Genomic DNA, 18,108 nt, shown 5'->3' with positions numbered 1-18,108 from the left:
TCCAGGGAGGAGGCTGTCCCCTGCTGCCCCCGCCCTCAGCAGCACTGGTGGTGGGGAAAGGCAGAGCTGTCACGTCAGCTCCTGGGCACCAGCTGTGTGCAGGGTCCCCAGGGCCTGTGCTTCGATACGGTTATAAACACCTGACGACAGGCAGGCGGGTGAGAGGAGGCAGGCGTCAGCTGCAGGACAGCTCAGAAGCGCTCGCAGAGGCAAATCGGAAGCGAAGGGAGACCCTGGCTCCTTGTGACAACACACAGGTGCCCAGCAAGGAAGGCCAGCAGTTCCCCTGGCCTCCTGCCAGGGCTCAGCCCCGCCCAGCCCCCAGGATGGGGGCCACCCTCACCCTCGGCCAGCAAGGGCTCCTGACTGCCCGGTGATCTGCCCTCTGTGCAAGAAAGTTACGACAGAAACAAAGCAGATAGAAAGGACTCAAGGAAAACCGTTCATTAATTTAATTTATTTACTTGTGGGTTTGTCATAGGGCTCACTGTGTAGTCCAGGATGGCCTCAGCATGCAGCAATCTTCCTGCCTCAGCCTCCCGAGCGCTGGGAGTATAGGCGTATGCCACCATGCCTGGCAAAAATTGTCATTTTTAAATTGTGCTTTTGATTAAAATTGCAGCTTTAGGACATAAACCCAGGAAAAATTCCTAAGGGTTTTAAAGACACGAAGCCTGTAAACTGGGCTCAGGGCCTGGTCTTTCACCTGTCAATCATTCTCCTCCTCCCGGCTCCTTCTCCTCCTCTCCCTCCCTTCTCCTCCTTCCTCCCCCTCCTCAGCTCTGTCCTCACTGTTAACAAGACAGCAGATCCCTTTTATACACAGGTACGGGGTTTGCATTCTAATAGCCAGGCATGGAGGTGCATACCTAGAATCTAGCATTCAGGAGGCTAAGGCAGGGAGATTGCCATGAGCTTCTGGCCAGCTTGGGACACTCTGCTTTGGGGACCTCCGTGCGCCCTTTCTAGGGACAGGAGGGGATGCTGAAGAAGGTGGTCTGGAGCCCGGCCTGCTGCAGGGGCCGGGGATCAGGGGTGGCTCACACACCTGCTGACCCTGCCATGCCGTCCACAGCTGCTGAGGTCCCCCCAGGCCTGTGCACCTGGGCTCCCTCTGCCTGCAGCGCTCACCCGTTTCAGCAGCAGGTGTCAGCCTACAATGCCATCCCTGGCTGGAGCTTGCCTACCCAACCCAGGTTAGGAGATGGCTGGTTCCCGCAGAGGCTGCTCCTCCCCGCTCGAGTCTCCTTCCTCCAGCTGGGGGCCTGCGCTGACCGCTGGCCGTGGGGACCCAGGGAGGAGGGAGACGTGGCCTGGAGGTTGAAGAGGTCCTGAGCGGGGTCAAAGCCTGGGCTGGGTGCTGGAGGGCAGGATCAGAGTTCAGCAGGAAGAGTGAAAATGGGGGGCAGCGAGGGAATTGGGGGGCCAGGGTGTACAAAGGCCGGTCAAGCAGCTCAGTGTGTGTTTAAACTTTTTTAAAGTATATTAAAGTGTACGTTTCCCTTTTATTTCTTTCTCTTGCCTGACTGCTCTGACTAATATTTGGAGGACTCCGGAGAACAGGTGTGGTGAGAGTGGACGTCCTTGTCTGCCCCTCTATATTTACTGAGGTGCTGCCTGTAGGACGGCTGTGATCAAACGGAGCTCCTTCGGTACCTATTTCCTCAGGCTTTTTTAAAATCATGAATGGATGTTGGATTTTTTAAAGGCCTTTTCCATACCTACAAACGGCCAATGAATACCTGAAAAAACTTCAACGCAAACCATCAGACAAATGATGCGTGGGAGCGCCTGCAGGCAGCGTGTTAAGGCAGTAAGAGTTGCCTTACCAAAAATGTAACAATGACTTGCTGGTGGGGAGAGGTGCCCGCCACACGGCTGGAGGGGGTGCAAACCGGTACGGCCATGGTAAATCAGTGTAGCGGTTCCTTAAGAAACTAAAGCTGGAAATTCTATTTGACCCAGCGATATGTTTCTAGGTGTCTTCCCCGAACTTAAAATGATCGTATCACAGTGACAGATTAACACTCAGGCTTACAGCAGCACAGTGTAGTAGTGAGCTCTTGGGAACAGCATGCATATCCTTCAACAGATGAACAAATAAGGAGAATGTGGTGTTTATGCACAACGGAGTACTATGCTGCCCTAAAGAAAGGAAAAGTTGAGGCGTTTGTAGGTAAATGGATACAACTCAAGATCATAATGTTAAGGAAAGAAGTCGGATACAGAAGTTCAAATGCTGCGTGATCTCTCTTCTGGGAGAAACTCAGAGTATATACAAGAATGTGGGGGCAAATGGAATACAGATAAATAGGAACTGGGGAGAGGGGCTCAGATGGTCCCCAAATTACCTAGTCCATATTTCAAAAACATTTTAATATATGTGCTAATGTGTCTCACGCATAGTACTAGTTTCTCTTTGTTGGAAAAAAGTTTCATGCTAATACCTGTTTATTCTTTGTCAGAGAGAATTCTTTTGGTTGATGTATGGTACTCTAACTCCTTTGAAAATAACAATACACACTGTGTGACCTACTGTTATTCTTGTTTTGTTAGGAAATTTCATTTTATTCTTTTCATAAAATAAAGAACAAAAAATGTATTACCATAAAGGAGAAATTGATATAAATCCTCCGAAGTTCCCCTCCCGCCAGCCCGGCAATCGCACGTCCTTGCGCCGTCTGCAGCAGCTCTGGAAGCCTCCTCCGCCAGTGTTTTTATTAATGATCAAAACGCAGCGACTGCGGCTGCGGGCGCCACCCCGCGGAAAGGCGGGCCCGCGAGAACGCGGCCCATGCACCCTATTGGCCAGCTCCGGTACCACGTGACTCCTGGCTCCTCCCCCAAGGTCAATATAACCGAGGTCACAGGACACAGAGGCAGCTGGGCAGCGCAGCTGATGACCCTCAAGAAAGAGGACTCCAGAGCTGCTGCAGAAGGCGGCAGGGACGATGGAGGAGCGCGTCTGAAGCCGGGGAGGGTGTCGAGGAGACTCAGGGAGATGCTCTTTCACTACAATGAGTGATTTAAAATTGTAAGCATGCACTGTGATTTTCAGTCCCATTGCATGCTCTCCCCTGTCTGCAAAACAGCTGGGGGAGCTGTTAGTGAACACCAAGACAGAGTGCGGCCCTCTCCCGAGGGTGCCGGGTGACGAGGAGGGGTGAAGGGGGCGGCAGTGTGCAGAGGGCGGGTGGTGCCGAGCTCCTGGGGCCCAGAGGGCTGAAGCAACCCACACAGACTCACACAGCCCAGGCGAGCATTGCCACAGCCCCCCCACCCCGGGTCTCGCCCCCTGCCAGAGCCCCTGGGGTAACTGGGATCAACACCACACTGATCTTACCCACTGGTGCCAGCCGAGGCCACAGAGGCTTGTAACTAAGATGGCTCCTGCAGCATCGCGCTCTCCTGCATTGTCCCGCAAGGCCCATGCGGCAGCTGGCCACAGCCTTGTTTGGTCAGGTTCCCAGGTGATATAAATGACCTCCCCAGCTCACACACTCCACATGGGCCACCTGTGTCCAGGCACGCGGCTGGCTAGTCATGAAGAGCTGTCACTGTTCCTGAGCCTGTCCAGCGGGCCGGGCCCTCCCCCGCACACTGTGTCCCCACCCTGTTAATGCCAGACACGACAGTGGCCCTTGAAGCTGGCCGAGGGTCAAGCATCTGAGACACCAGCTCTCCTGGCCAGCTGCAAAGCCCCAGCTGGTCCTCTGCCCTACGTCTGCGGGAGTGGACCCCTCACTGAGGGGTGACTCTGTGCCGCTGACTCAGCCGCCCCTCCGGGCCCTGGGCTCTGCCCACCCACAGAGCCAGCGCATTCCCTGTCCTTGGCTGGGCCTGCTTGGAAGTGCAGAGAGCCGGGTCTGAAGTGACTGGGTGACACTGCCCAGCCCTGCCTCTGGAGCGCTGCCGGTAATGAGGAGGCACAATGGACCCTAATGGCCTCCCAGTCTTTCATCATTTACTGGGCACTCTCCACGGGCGCGGGGACGCTAATTGGCAGCCAGCCCTGAGATTTCGAGGAGCAGCTCGCCCTGTAAGTGACTGATCTTGGCAAGATCAGAGGCTGGGAGTTGCGTGTGGAGGAGCTCAGAGCTCAGCCCGGGCATACAGCGTGGCGTGGCACACAGGCGGGAGGTGGGCAGAGACTCGGGACATCTGTGCTCCTCACTGGAAACCATGAGTTTGACTTTGCCATGGACTGGCCTGCCTGGCCAGGGTCAGGAGGCTGACCCCATGGGGACACGGAGGGGACCATGCAGCCCGGGCCCTTCTGGGAAGCGTGATTCCTGGATTTCGATTTATGCAACCCACAACCTCAGGCTCCACGTGGTGCGGCTTCTGCAGAGTCACAGTGGTGGAAGCGGCCACCAAGAGGACCACAGTGGCTTCCACCCTCATGAGCCGGAGCGGCCCTTCCCCAGCCAGGGGCTCCTCCATGCCCCACCCCCACACACTCTCCTACCTGCTGCCTCCGCCCACCCTGGGGGTACAGCCCCCTCTCCCCTACCTGAGCCTGGGGTGGGCTACACTGGCAAAGCCGAGGAGTCCATCTCGACAGCACAGGCTTTCCCCTCCGACTCTGCTTGGCGAAGGCCCCCGGTTCTGGATCTCGGGAACCCAGGAAGCGGCTGGCCCCACGGCTCTCCCCAGAGGCTAGAGAGGCAACAGTGTGGGCGACATTGTCCCCACACTCGGGAGGCGGCTGTGTTATGTCACAACACCCAGAATTTCTCCATGTTGGGGTGCAACCAGCTTCCAGGGTCCCAAGTGACAGTGGACAAAGACAGATATGACCACAGGGCCTGCAGGAGCCCTGCATTCTGAACATCTGTGCAGGGCATTAGAGTGACCTCAGAGTCCAGGACACAGCGACTCCTTCGCCAGGGTGGCAGTGGGGCAGGGGAGGCAGGAAGGGGGATGGAGGGGCTGATGTGGGATGGGGAGGAGAGGCTTACCAGGCTGATGGTCCCCTCGGGACAAAGCCAGCCACAAGGATCCAAGGGCAGTGACAAGGACGAGGACATGGGGGAGGAACAGGAGGTAGGAGGGAAGGGGGTCCCTGGCGGTGGGAATGGCAGAGACTACACAGTAGAAAGAGCCCGGGCCACCCAGGTCCTGCAGGGCTGGGGCGGTCGGCATCCGCCTGTGTGTCCAGGTCCCAGGCGGAACCCAGCATGGGTGGCAGTGGGCGGTGTAAGCAGCCTGTGGCCCCGGCGTGGCCTCAGCATCCTGTGTGGGGTGAGCACAGTGTCTGGGGTGATGGGGATCCAGGCCTGCAGGCTCTTACACTCCCTAGGGGTACCTCCATCCCGCTGGGCCAGACTCCCTCGGCCCCTGGCCCCAAGGTGAGTGCAGGGACCAGGCACAGCCTGCAGCTCAGGCAAAAGCCTCTGCTCCTGCCACCGCCCCCACTGAGAGGTGGGCAAGGCCCCCTCCCTCCGGACGGGCCACTTGGGGGAACAGCTGCTGGGGACCCCCACCCTGGTGAAGGAGTCACCACATCCAGGACACCATGGTCGCTCTGATGCCCTCACTGCCTGCAGGTCTGTCCTTGGAACCTGGTGAGTTCGCCTCTCCAGCTGGTTCTGCGCACAGAAGACCATGTGGGCTGAGGCTCTTGGGGTGACCAGAGCAGGGGACGGGGGCATCAGGGTCAGTGGGACCAGAGGAGCCTGGCTGGGGACCTGTGGCTGCTCCCCACCTGCACGGTGGAGGATAAGGACCCGGGCAGGGGCCAAGCTGAGGTCCAAAGCCCAGCGATGCTCCGGTGACCGGGACCTGTCCCCCGAGCTCCTGGGCCTCACTGGGCCCTCAAATGACGGAGGCCACACAGAGCAGGCCAAGAGCATGGAGACCCTGGGTCACAGCACCCACAGGCCCCAGCGGAAGGCGGTACAGCTGCACACGGAGTCCCCTGCCCCTGGGTGGGTGCGGGGAGAGAGGAATCAATTAGCTCGAGCTGCTGGCTGAGCTTGCACATTTTTGAGAGACGGAACGAAAAAATACCCCACTTCTCCACATTTCAAATTAAGAACAGAAAACATCCAATCCACTGGAATTGCTGGAGAGGACCCTTGAGCTTTATTTCAGGGCCACTCAGGCTGAGCAGGAGGACAAGAGAGGACAGGATGGGGGGGAGAGTGGCCGGCGCGGGAGCGAGCTGGGCAGCAGACACCCCAAGGCCCACTGTGGCGCCCCCCACCCCGCCCGTGTCCCTGACATGGCCCAGGTCAGGGCTAGAGGGGTGGGTGTAACCAGGCAGCCGTTGACCGTGGTGGGAGCAGTGGGCCCAGCCAGGTGCTACCAGGTCCTGTCCCCTCCTCATCCTCCTGCACACTGAGTCACTCTTAGACCAGAGGTCCCTGAAAAACCCGCCTAAGGCAGCTCAAACACCTCCGGGGTGGCATCCCAGCCCTCAAGGCCTGGAGGAGTCCAAATGGGACTCCTCAGGGCCCAGGCCAAGCCCCAGGGCTCTCTGAGTGCTTTCAGGGGAGACCTCACTGTCCTTGAGTGATACAGCAAGGTGGGGGCTGTGGTCACTGCAAATGCAGGTTGGCGAGCCAGAACTGGGCACCCAGAGGTGGTGCCACGGAGCCAGGGCCGTCTAGCACATGCACCATCCATGCGACCAGCCGGCGCTTAACAGTGGGCTCCCACCCAGCAGGACAGAAAGTAGCTCAGGCCCTGGGTGTAGGGCCACAGCTCTGGATGGAGCACTGTCCCCCACCCCGGCCTCCAGTGTCCCTTGGGCAAGTCCACCATTGATGGGTGGTACAGTTCTTCCCTTTCCAACCCCAAGCTGGGCCCGGCCCCTGGGTAACTGTGGTCTGAAACAGGCGTGCCAACAGCTGCAGGGCTCCGGATCGGGGTACGGTTCCAGGCCCCTGGCTCTCAGAAGGGGGTGCACTGGGGGAGGAGACTGAGCCCCTGCATAAACAATGCTGTATAGGACCTGTTGTGTAACGCTCGGCCTCTGGAGTTCACGGCAGACAGGGAGTTTTTAACTGAAAAATAGCCCAGCCCCTTCCAGGCGCACACAGGCTGGTGTTTAAACGCTTTTGTACCCTGACGGCGCCGTGCTGTGGACTTTTTATGGCGTGAGTTCACATGAACTTTGGTTTTGCAAATGACCTTTAAACTGCCAGCCTCGCCCACCACGGCCCTGGGTAATTCTGCCCGGGCTGTGGATTATTAAAGACCGGGTCCATTCTAATCCAAGTAATGAGGTCAGAGGTTCCTGGCTGCTACGGGGGCTCTGGGAAGCAGCTCTGGTGTGGGGACCCATCGCCCTCCGGGACCTGGGGCTGAATGCCCCGCGATGTCCAGAGCCAGACTGACCGCGCCTCAGATTTCCACCTCCAGGCCTTTGCCCGGGCAGTGCCCACGTGCAGGCCGCCCTCTCCCTGCTCCTCTGCCCGCTGACGCCCCTCCATCTGCTCTGTGGTTGAGCCACCTCCCCGGGAACTCTGCAGTCCCTCCAGTGGCACTCAGGGCTGCTTCTCCATCCCCCTCTTCGGAGCTCCACACTAGGAGGAGCGTTCTTACCAGCACTGATGCACCATTCCCACACCCATGAGTCTGAATTTGACTTTTTCCTCTTCTCTTCCCCTTCCACCAAGAAACGCACAAGCCCCAAACTAGCCACCCTCCAGGAGCCCAATAAAGCAAAAGTCATGGAGCTCAGTGATCCCCAGCCGAACAGTCAAACCCCTCCACTCCACAACCCCAGGAGTAGGATAAATCCACGTGTGTTGTCAGCACTGGGGGGTACTTGTTACACAGCACTGTGGCAGCAAGAACTGACCAATGTACTGACTCAGAGCAAGGATCACCCTTCTCCCTGAGGAGCAGCTGGGCTGGACAAAATGGCTCACATTTTCAGTCCATCACCAGCTGGCTCAAATGCAGAGGCACCACGGTGGAAGGGGCTACAGGGGAGGAGAGTTACTCGAGACTTGGTAGGCAGGAATCAGAGAGATAAATAAGGAGCCAGGGAGGATGCTGTCCCCTTCCAGACGCAGCCCCAGGGAGGAGCCTCTTCTGACTGGGCTCAACTCCTCTGTACAAACTCACCCATGGGTGAGTCCACTGCTGAGCATGGCAGCCCAAGAGCCAGTCACCTTCCCCAGGCCCCGCCTCTCACTGGAAGGAAGCTGCTCACACGCCGTGGACTAATATCCACGTGCTGTGGCATCCACGAGGACCCCGTGGGTCAGGCAGCAGCAGGAGGAGTGGCTGTAGACACCGCCCCCGCCCCGCCCTGGTCCAGTGGGGCAGACGTAGCAGCAGCCCTGGGGAGCAGTGTCCATGAGCAGTCACCTGCCCCTGGGGCATGTGTAACACACTCACGTGCACGTGTGAGTTTGGATTTGACAAATATTGTGGCCCACAGTGCGCCAGGCTCCACGCTGGGAAGCAGTGGTCCTGAGACCCCATCAGAAGTCGGACTGTGATATACAAAGTGTCCCCTCCTCGGTCCTAGTCTGTGCTGTCCCCTGCTTCCTGCTCAAGAGCTGTTCCTTTCCCAGTAGCCCTAGGACCAGGACAGGAGCTGTCCTAGGCACGTTCCTGCTCTGGGGCCCAACACCCGACTCCCAGAAACTCAAAGGAGGAGGGGTTTATTTTGTCTCACATTTCTGTCCACACTCAGCCAGGTAGGGGGGTGCCCATGGGATAGCTGCTCATGGCACCACAGATGGATGGGAAGCTCGTGGAGTGGTGACCTTCCAGGCCATGCCCATAGTGACTGGCCAGACCCCACAGCCCATCAGCAAGTCACCCGTAATCGCCCGGTCACCTTCCAAAGGCCCTGCCTGGGATCGCATGAGGCTTTGGGGGACATCCAGGTAGAAATCACGATAGGAGCCTCACCCCACTCTATGGATGGGAAGACTAATTTGGGGGCCAAGGATTTTGAGATCTGTCCAGCTAGGCGCACTGGCATCGGGATGCAGCCTGAGTGGGGATGTCAGCCCAGCGAAGGTGACACGGTCATGGGAGGGCTGGAGACTGTACTGGAGCTGGGAGTGGGCAGATGTGGAGGGCAGTGGGCGCCCAGCAGTGCTCCTGGGCACATGAGGAGAGGAGGTTCAGGGAGCCGCCCCAGGCAACGTGAACACCTCCTCCCCAAGGGCTTTCCTAACACCCTGGGCCACTCACGGCACCTTTCCTATGATGGGCTCAGGGTGGCAGTGGTGACACGGGCCAGCAGGGCCCCTGCCTCTACGCACTGCCTGAAGGTGAGGATGCCAGCCAGGGAATCACGGATCACATCACACCCTTCCTTCCCAGCCCCGAGAGCCAAGGGGCCCCACTCTACCAGTGGGGCCGGAAACCACTCCCACCAAGCTGGTCCTTCCTGTAAACCCCCAGGGAGCTGGGGACCCACGCAGGGACCTTTCCCTCCTCCAGGAAGTCATCACCATGTGGCCCTCACCCATGGCCAGCAGGGTAGAAGGCAGCGGTGCCTGTCTTGCCCCCGGCCATAGCCAGGGCAGGATGGGCTGTGTCTCTCTTCCCAAAGGTCCCTGCGTCCATAGCCCAGCAGCACATGCATTCCAAAACTTTGGGGGGAGGGCTGGCACCTGCCAAGGCCCGGGGGTGCTGATGTTTGGGTGGTGACCGAGAAGAACTGGAAGAGCCCAAGGCCGACTGCCCCTGCCAGGCAGCAGTGGCATGAGGACCCCTCCCTAAGACACTGCCACTCCACGCCGGGACCCTGGGAGTCGCAGGAGGGTCAAGCCGCACAGAAAGTTGCTCCCCTGAACCACCCCCACCCCCACAGGCCACACAGCTACCTCCTGCCCACGCCAGTGGCCCCTTACCTGTGCCCGAGGCTGGTCACTGTCCGGAGGGTGGGGAAGCTGGCCCGGGGAGGCCACTCCAGGAGCCCAGGCTGCTGTCACTACTCAGGGGCAGCAGCTGCCGCACTCTGGGCAGCTCCCTCACTGGGGCATGTGCCTGCGGGGATTGGTGCCTCCAGGGGGCCAGGGTCAAATATTCCTGGCTGCCACCTGCCACCAGCCCATCCCAGGGGCCAGCTGCCCACAACGGGGGCGCTGCAGCCGGGCCTCTGTCATCTGCCACAGTCAGGCAGCCGCGGCTCTCCAGGCTGCTGCCGGCGGCTGAGGCTCAGGCGAGCAGGTTATTTTTAGAGCTCGGCCCTTCCCCAGACGCCAGGATCCCAGCTGAGGTCTCCAGCGGCCCCAAGTCGCCCGGTCTAGGGCCGAGCTGTGGCTTCCTGGGAATGTTCTGGAAGAGAGAGGAGGAGGCCAGAAAGGGCCGGGGTCCTCTGCGGTTCTCATGAGAGCACAGGGCAGACTGGGGTCTCATCGGCTCCGTGGCAAGGCCAGGAGGGGCCTCGGCAGCCTGGCCTGGCCTCATGCAAGCAGCGGTGTCTCCTCTCTGGAAGCCTCGGTTTCTTCATCTGCAAGATGACAGAGGACAGACAGACAGCTATCCAGAGCATGGCTGGGACCCGAGACCTCCCAGGAGCCAGGATTGGGCACCACAGCCACTGTGTTTGCTGGGGTGGCACAAGGCACCTCGTAACCCCATGCCCACCCCATACCTGAGATGCTCGGGGATACTGAGTACTCCGGAGCCCCGCACCGTGCCCAGGTGTGCACGAGCGGAAATGTGCACATTTCACAGGCAGGTCAGAGGGCTTCCAGGGCCCTGCGGCAGGACCCGTCTCCAAGCTCTCATCCCTCCTGGCCTGCCCGGGTCCCCGGGCAGCTTCCCCTTGGTTACCTGAGCATCACTCGTGGTCTGCCCGCATCTGCAGCCCCGTAGTGGCCCTAAATCCAAGCAGCGAGTCTCAAGAGGCCATCTCCTGAGCACTGAGGCCTCCCGTGTCTGCCCGTCCACCTTGTCCACCTTGGCCCCACTCCCAGGAAAGGTGTTTGCTCATCTTTGTTCTGTGTTTGCTCTGTATCCCCAGAAGAGAAAAACTCCCCCCTGCCACCATGCGGTATAAAGTGTGGAGCTAACTGTGGCCCTTCGGGCAGCTGCATCTGAGGCGCCCCACCTGGGGGAGCCAGCCAGCGGCTAGAGCCGGGGTGAGGCATCACTGTGATTGCCATGGCAACCAGCCCTGTGAGTCGGGGAGAGCCCAAGACAGACAGACCCCTCTGCATCCAGGACCACGGCCAAGGGGGGTCAGGAGGAGCAGGGTGCGGGATCAGACAGAAGGAAGCAGAGACTTCCCTTGAAAAGCATTTGGTGCTACTTTCTGAATTCTTGAGCTTTTTTCCTTCTGAATTAGACAACAGCATATTCTTTCCATGGTGCAAAATTTGGAGAACACACAGACGAACTCAAGAGGAAAGGTGTCCCGGCACTGGAGCCCTGGTCCCCCGCGCTGGGACTTGGTGATTTCACACTTTCTCCTGGAACACTGTAAATACACCTCCCAGACCACGCGAAAGCTTTCTACGCTCCAGGCTCTGGGCTGCTTTGCTCAGTCAGCACTGCCCCAGGGTGTGAAGTACTTCTCTGAAAACGGTTGGAACTGGAGGCCCAGGTGAGGTCATGCGACCAGCACCACTCACGAAGCTCTGTCTCTGAGGCCCAACGCCCAGGTCCCGTGACTGGCTCTGGGAGCCTGGGTGCCCCGCACCCCACATCAGGGTCCTCCTGTGACTTAGCTGGGTCACAGGGATATGAAAATCCTCCTGGAGGCTGTGAGACCCGAGGAGGTGACCTACCTGAGGGTGCATTGGCGGGGCGTGTGTTAGGTGAAGAGGAGCCCCTCCCATCCCCGTACAGCCTGGGGTGCACGGCCCAGGGAGGAGCCACAGCTAAGAGCTCCCCCTGCTTCCGGGCCCCCTGGGAGGCTTTGGGAGGCCCTGGGTGTGGGATGTCCGTCTCCGTGTGGGAAGAAGCTCCAAGCTGCTGCCCCGAGATGTCCTGGTGGTGCCACCGCCATCTCACCACACCCAGCCCGCTGGTCCCTTTTTCCCAGGAGGGGAGCTCAGGGGCCAGAATGCCTGGTACTCTGCCTTCCAGGGTCTGAGACCCAGGCCAGGAAGCACCCAAGTTCAGAGGAGGCGGGATGACTTGGGAGGCTGAGGCAGGTGACAGGATGGGTGGAATTGGCCCCGAGGTGGGAGGTCAGCTGCCTCCTCTCCCCACTGGAGGAGGGAGGCCCTGGGTCAGAGCCCTAGGGCTGTCCAGGCTCAATCAGTGCCGGGGGATGCAGACAGGCGATAGGTCCTGGGTATGCAGGGAAGTCTGGGGCGATCCCACAACTCAGGAAACACAGCACAGGGTGTGCAGGAGTCTGATGCACCACAGGATCGCCCTCAGCTCACAGCGGAGACCCCCATGGCTCCCACCGCCGGGGCTGCCACTGCCTGAGACCTGTCATGCTGGCCAGCCTGACGCATGCTCCGTGTGAACGTTGAATGTGTTCTTTGTGATTGTTCAGTAGGATATTTTATAAACACCGATTGGAGCAAATGCGTACTGTTCAAATACTATAACCCAGCAAATATTTCTTAGAGTTCTTAAATTTCCATTTTAAAAATCTGTTTCTTCTTTGCTTTTGTCGGTGTTTGCTTAGTATATTTTAATACTGTTATTTGAGGCATACATATTTAGATACTTTTTTTTTTTTTGAGATAAGGTCTCACTAGGCAGTTCAGGCTGGCCTTCAGCTCATTTTGTAACCCAGGCTGGTCTCGAACTTGTAACAATCCTCCTGCCTCAGACCCCTAAGTGCTAGGATTACACTCTCCCTCTTAATTGGACTTTTTCAAAGGTTTCTCCCATGATTAGGCCAGCAGTGTGGGTTTTGAGGAAGAACAACCAGGAGGTGCTTCTCACTATGTCCTACCAAGGACACGCCTCGGTCAGGTCCGTGTGACCTTCACCCTTCCTCCCGTCTCCCCAGGCCGCACTCTGGAGGGAAGCTGCCTGTGAGCTCCCACACTGGCCGAGCGGGGAGAGAAGCTGCCCCGGCTAAGGGGAGAGTGTCTACATCAATCATTCGAGGATCTGTGCAGGAGATTGGAATTTCCTCTCCATTTATTTGTTCATTCAATCAGTTTTTATATCCAGATGGACTCGTGAGCATTTATTCTACACTTGGGTTATAGTCAAATATCCAATGCTATTCTCTCGACGCTGTGTCTCTCTAATGGTCTGTAACTTCCTGGCACTACAAGATGCCCCAGGCTTATCTGGAATATTTCCTGCCTTGTCCTGGAATTGGCGCTCAGCCAAAGATCTCCGAATCCTTCACCTGATTGTTAGAAACTCAGATACAGCCAGGTGTGGTGACGCAGGCCCGCAATTCCAGCTACAAGTTCAAGGCCAACTCAGACAGCTTAGTAAGAGCCCGTTACAAAATTTAAAGAGAAAAAGAAACTCAGCTTTTGGTGTGTGGTGTGCTGATTTCTACAGGCTGTTGACGCCCCATGGTCCTGGCTGCTGGCAGAGCAGAGCCACACGGGGTGCGGGGTGTGCACCAGCCCGGGTGTAACGTCACTCTGTGTCTTGATAGGCAGCGTCTGCATCTGCAGTAACCTGGGCTGGACTCTCTCCTGAGGTCTGCGACTCCAGTCCACGGAGCCCTCCCCGTGCTGTCTGTAACCTCACAGGACAACAGTAGGGCGTCTGGCTCCTGCCACCGTCCATTTAATAACCACTCAATTCCAGCAGCCCTGGGCAGTGGCGTCCAACTGCCAGCCCACGTCCAGGGGGAGACAGCTTCATAAACCAGAGCACGGCGCGTGTGCGGTTTCCTGGGTCTCTAGTTGTCCTGTTTACTTATTTCTCAAGTCACTGAGAATCACCGCACACCCGGATCCTCTTCAGCGACCATTTCACACGTCTCTAACACAGTTTAATTATTTTTTTTTTTTTGTCACATTTCGCACTCCTTTCTGGGATCCCACAACCTTTCCCGTGATTTTTTCAAATTTGCATATGTTACAGTTTGCTCTGTGTTGTAAACTTCAATGCATTTTGGCAAATCCTTAGTATCTCACAGTCACCACCATTACGGCATAGTTTCACCTCCCCCAAGAAGCGTCCCATTTATCCCCTGCACCCCTGACGCCAGGCCCCCGTCAGCCACAGTCCCGTGTGGGACTTCAGCGGCGTCCGGGTTCTCCAGGACGTCAGCAGGTCCGGGGGGGAATCAGAATCACACAGTAGGAAGGTTTTTTTAAATTGGCTCCTTTGGCTTAGCCGCGTGTGCTCAAGATTCATCGGTGCCTTTTCACAGCTTGACAGCCAGAGCTTCTCGCCGCAGAAAGCTCCTCGGTGCTTAGGGTGTGCCAGCTTGTTCACCTACTCCTTCCAGTGTCTGCCAGCGATGAATAATGATGCCATAAATAGTTGCAGGCAGGTTTTTGTGTAGCCGTTAGTTTTCAGATCGGCTGGCTGTACACCCAGCGGGCGCTCGCTGGCTTGCCTGGGAAGCGTGCGTTCGGCTTTGAGAGCAGCTGCCAGACTGCCTTCCAGAGCGGCTGTACTGTTTTGTATTCCCAGCAGCGAAGGCAAACTCCTTCTGCTCTGTCTCCTTGCCAGAGCAAGGTGCTGTCTTTTAAAACTCATCCCCGAGCCCTCCACCGAGGATCGTGGAGATTTTCTTGTATGCGTTCATCAAGAAGTTTTATATTTTTCTGTTTTCCCTGTAGGTCTCTGATCTGGTTGAAATCCGTTACTGTATAAGGTCTGAAGCTCATGTCTAAGTTATTTTTCTGGCTCTCTTTCTCCTCTTCCTCCTGGATCCTGTTTCTTTTCCCTGTTCCTCTTCCGTACATCCGCACCGCTTATGTGCCATGTGTGTGGCTCAGCTTATACCAGGGCTGTTGTGGAAAGACTCCTCCACTCTGTTTATTTTTTCTCTCTCCATTTTCCCATTCAGATAACTTCCACTGATGTGTTTCTAAAGTCTATCCTTTTCCCCCAACATCCCTAACACACGTGAAACGCATTCCATACATTTTTCATTGCAGTTACTGTACTTTTTAACTCTTGGATTTTGCACGTGAGCTCTTCACTGTTTCTGAGCCTCCACCCTTGCGTGCTCCCTCACACTGTTGTTTGATTTCTTTTCCTCTTGTTCTTTGGACGCAGTTGTGATGGCTATTTCTAAGGGTCACAGGCTTGCCCTGGCCTTGCCCACTGCTTGTGAGGAGTTACTTGGTGTTCTCTGTCCAATTCTATCATTGTTGACTGTGGAGGACAAATCTGTGCCACTCACCTGCCCATGCAAGTCCCGGGCGCTCTGTCCTCCCTGTGTGGCCGACCCCTGGCCTGTGGTTCACTCATAGTAACATTCAGATCCTTTATGGCCTACGGGGCCCTGCAAGTCCGGCCCTGCTCACGCCTCAGGGCCCGCCTTTCGTTGTGCTCCATCACTCTGGCCACAAGGTCCCTCTCTTGTCCCTCAAATCTGCATTCGCTTTCCAACCTTGTACTTTCTCTCTGCTGGGAACTTCTGTCCCAGATCTCTGCCTGGCTGGTGCCCCTCGCTCCCCGCTATGGGGCCTTGGCTCCAAGTCCGGTCTCTCCAGGGAGCATCTCCGCCCCATCGTGAAGTCATCCCGCCCATCTGCAGGTTTCCTGTTTATTCCCCACCCCGCCACAGGGGGCAGGAACAGGTCTGCCTGCTCCTGGCCTAGGTGTACGCTTGACCTTTGCAAAGAACAGTCCCACAGCACGTAGTGACATTTCCGTGAGTGACAGACAGCATGTGTGACAGTGGTCCTAGAAGATGGGAACGGAGGAGAAAGAGTCTTGTTGCCTAGCAACATCACAGCCACGGTGACGTCATGGCACAGCGCAGCCCATGTGTCCGTGAGGATGCTGAGGTAAACACGTCTCCTGCACTGCCAGGCCTGTAAATGTACAGCACAGAGCTCTGTGAGGACATGGTGCTTGGTAACAACGGGCAGCAGCTGCGTGTCTGGTTGATACTTTTTTTACTATTATGTCAGTGTGTGCTCCTGCTTACAGAGAAAAACAAGGTGAAGCTGGGCACGGTGGACAATTCAGCGGGACCCTGTCTCAAAATGACGTAAAGAAAAAGGGCTGGGTGGGGGGCTCAGTGGCAGAGCGCTTGCCTTTTGTGCAGGAGGCTCTGGGGTTCCCAAATACCGGAGGGAGGGAAGGAAGGAAGGAGAAGGAGGACTGGAAGAAGAAAGACGGCTGTGAACAGTTTGCAGAGTCCCCTGGCAGCCGCCCCCTGCATTCGGGGCTGGTCACATCCCTGGACAGCGTTAGGAGGCCCCGGGATGATGGTCCTGTGCCACCTTCCAGTGTGGCCCATTGTTCTGGCTGAACCTTCCGTGCCTCCGCTGCTGGGCCGAGGCTGTGAAGGCTTCCTTTCCCCAGGCAGCTCTGTAGCAATCCTGCTGTGCCCGTGCCATCTTCCACACTCTCCTTTCATTGCAGCCCCCCAATCTCCTCCCCCCCCCCAGGTGGACCATGCCCTTCCCCATGCGACCATTTGCCTCTCAGCAGCCCCATGCCACACCCACCCTTGGCTCTGGGCGGAGGAGCCAGCAGGTGGTCCTGGGAACCAGGCCTGTCACACAGGAAGATGGACAGCAGGAAGCAGGGGCCAGGCCGGGGGGTGGGTAGGCATCACCCCATTCCCGGGCTGTAGGCCAGGAGCCCAGGTGGCCACTGAGTCCCCATAGCCACTGCAGGTACAGCCTGGAGGAAGGGACAGAGCAGTGGGGACCAGGGGTCATCAGCCCCTGCTGACCCTGGAGGTGACCTGGCATCCACCTGCAGGAGCAGCCCGGGGCAGGCTGAAGTCCAGTGACACAGAGCGTGTTTTGATCCGCTCTCCCCCAGGGCAGAGAAGCCGGCCTCCAGCCCTGCAAGAGAGCTCCACAGCCCTGCTGCAGGCCATGGCTCTCCCCGCGCCGCCAGGCTCCTGTCCCGGGAGGTGGCAGGATGTGTGGCTGGCGGAGCTGCTGGGCCTCGCAGGCCTAATTGACTGTTTATGCTCCCTGAATGGAGACTGGCCGCTCTCTTCCGGCAGCCACTGTCGCCCTAATTGATATTTGTTTTCCTCTCTTCCCAGAGGCAGTCAGGAAATCGGAAATCTCCGGGCTGTTAAATTCCATCTCTGAGACTCTCTGGATTTCGGGGAGGTCTCAGGTCCACGTGGGCTCTCTCCGCCCCACCCCACTCTGCTCTGTAGGGGACTCACCTTGTGGGGGACAGGTCCGCATGATTGGCACCCAGGAGCAGCCCATGGTAACAAAAGAAAACACCTCAAAAAAGAAAACACCTGCTCCTCCCTCGGGATGAAAACGTGTCCCCTGAAAGCCATTCTCTAGAACACTCTAGAAGTCGGTCAGCTGCCGCTGTGATGACCACGCCAGGGCCCGGCAGTGGGTGGCTGTGACAGTGGCTGCAGTCTCTCTGACCTTGGTTTCTCCTAACCATGGTGGTGAGGACCATGGTGGCAGTGATGGTGAGGAAGGTGACAGTGGGAAGGAGGATGCTGACGATGGTGTGGGGTGGTAGAGATTCCGCTGAGCCTCGAGATCCTTCTCAGCAGTGAGGAAGCCTCTGGTGAGGGAGCAGGGTTGGCACTTGGGGTGGGAGCTTGTATTTATCAGCTCTTCGCTGCCAGGACAGAATACCCGGTAGGCACAATTTAAAAGAGAAGAGGCTTAGTTTGGCTCACAGTTTCGGGGGGTTTAGTCCGTGGTCAGCTGGCTCCAGTGCAGAAGCATCATGGTGGAGGCACGGGGAGAAAACGGCTCACTTCGTGACAGACAGGAGCAGAGAGCAACGGAAGAGCCCGACAGGAGGGAGCCAGGGACCAGGGAGTCCCTCGGGTCACATCCCTTGACCTCCCAAAGCCACCCGGAAATGCGCTGCACTAACCTCCCAGGAGTAAAGCCAAGTGGTCGCTCAAGCCAGCTGGCGACCACGACGAGCCGTCCCAGAGCTCCAGCTGGGGTGCAGTCCTGTCCAGCCTGCGCAGTGGGAAGCCCTTCTCTTTTCTGTTGCCCTCCATGGAGTCCTTCTGGGCACAGGGACCGTGCCCAGGGTCTTCCCTGCTCCAGTGCCGGGTGACTTTCCTGCATGCACAATATTGTGTCCCACACGTGGGCCGTACTT

The 18,108-nt window shown here is 57.7% G+C and overlaps 1 protein-coding gene across 1 annotated transcript in view; it reads right to left on the bottom strand.

Moving 5' to 3' along the window:
* Shisal1 (shisa like 1) overlaps nucleotides 1-9,995 on the bottom strand; it is a 93,122-nt gene extending 83,127 nt beyond the window's left edge. Inside the window, exon 1 of the mRNA XM_063243897.1 lies at nucleotides 9,831-9,995. The gene's annotated coding sequence lies outside the window, so the exon portion shown is untranslated. The remainder of the gene's footprint in view (nucleotides 1-9,830) is intronic.
* Nucleotides 9,996-18,108: the final 8,113 nt, after the last annotated feature.

The sequence above is a fragment of the Cavia porcellus genome, unplaced genomic scaffold, assembly GCF_034190915.1.
Source record: "Cavia porcellus strain 051 isolate PalLab524CR breed Dunkin Hartley unplaced genomic scaffold, mCavPor4.1 scaffold_40, whole genome shotgun sequence".
NCBI classification, from domain to species: Eukaryota; Metazoa; Chordata; class Mammalia; order Rodentia; family Caviidae; genus Cavia; species Cavia porcellus.
The sequence above is the reverse complement of the archived record's forward strand: the minus strand, read 5'-3'. Positions and strand labels throughout refer to the sequence as shown.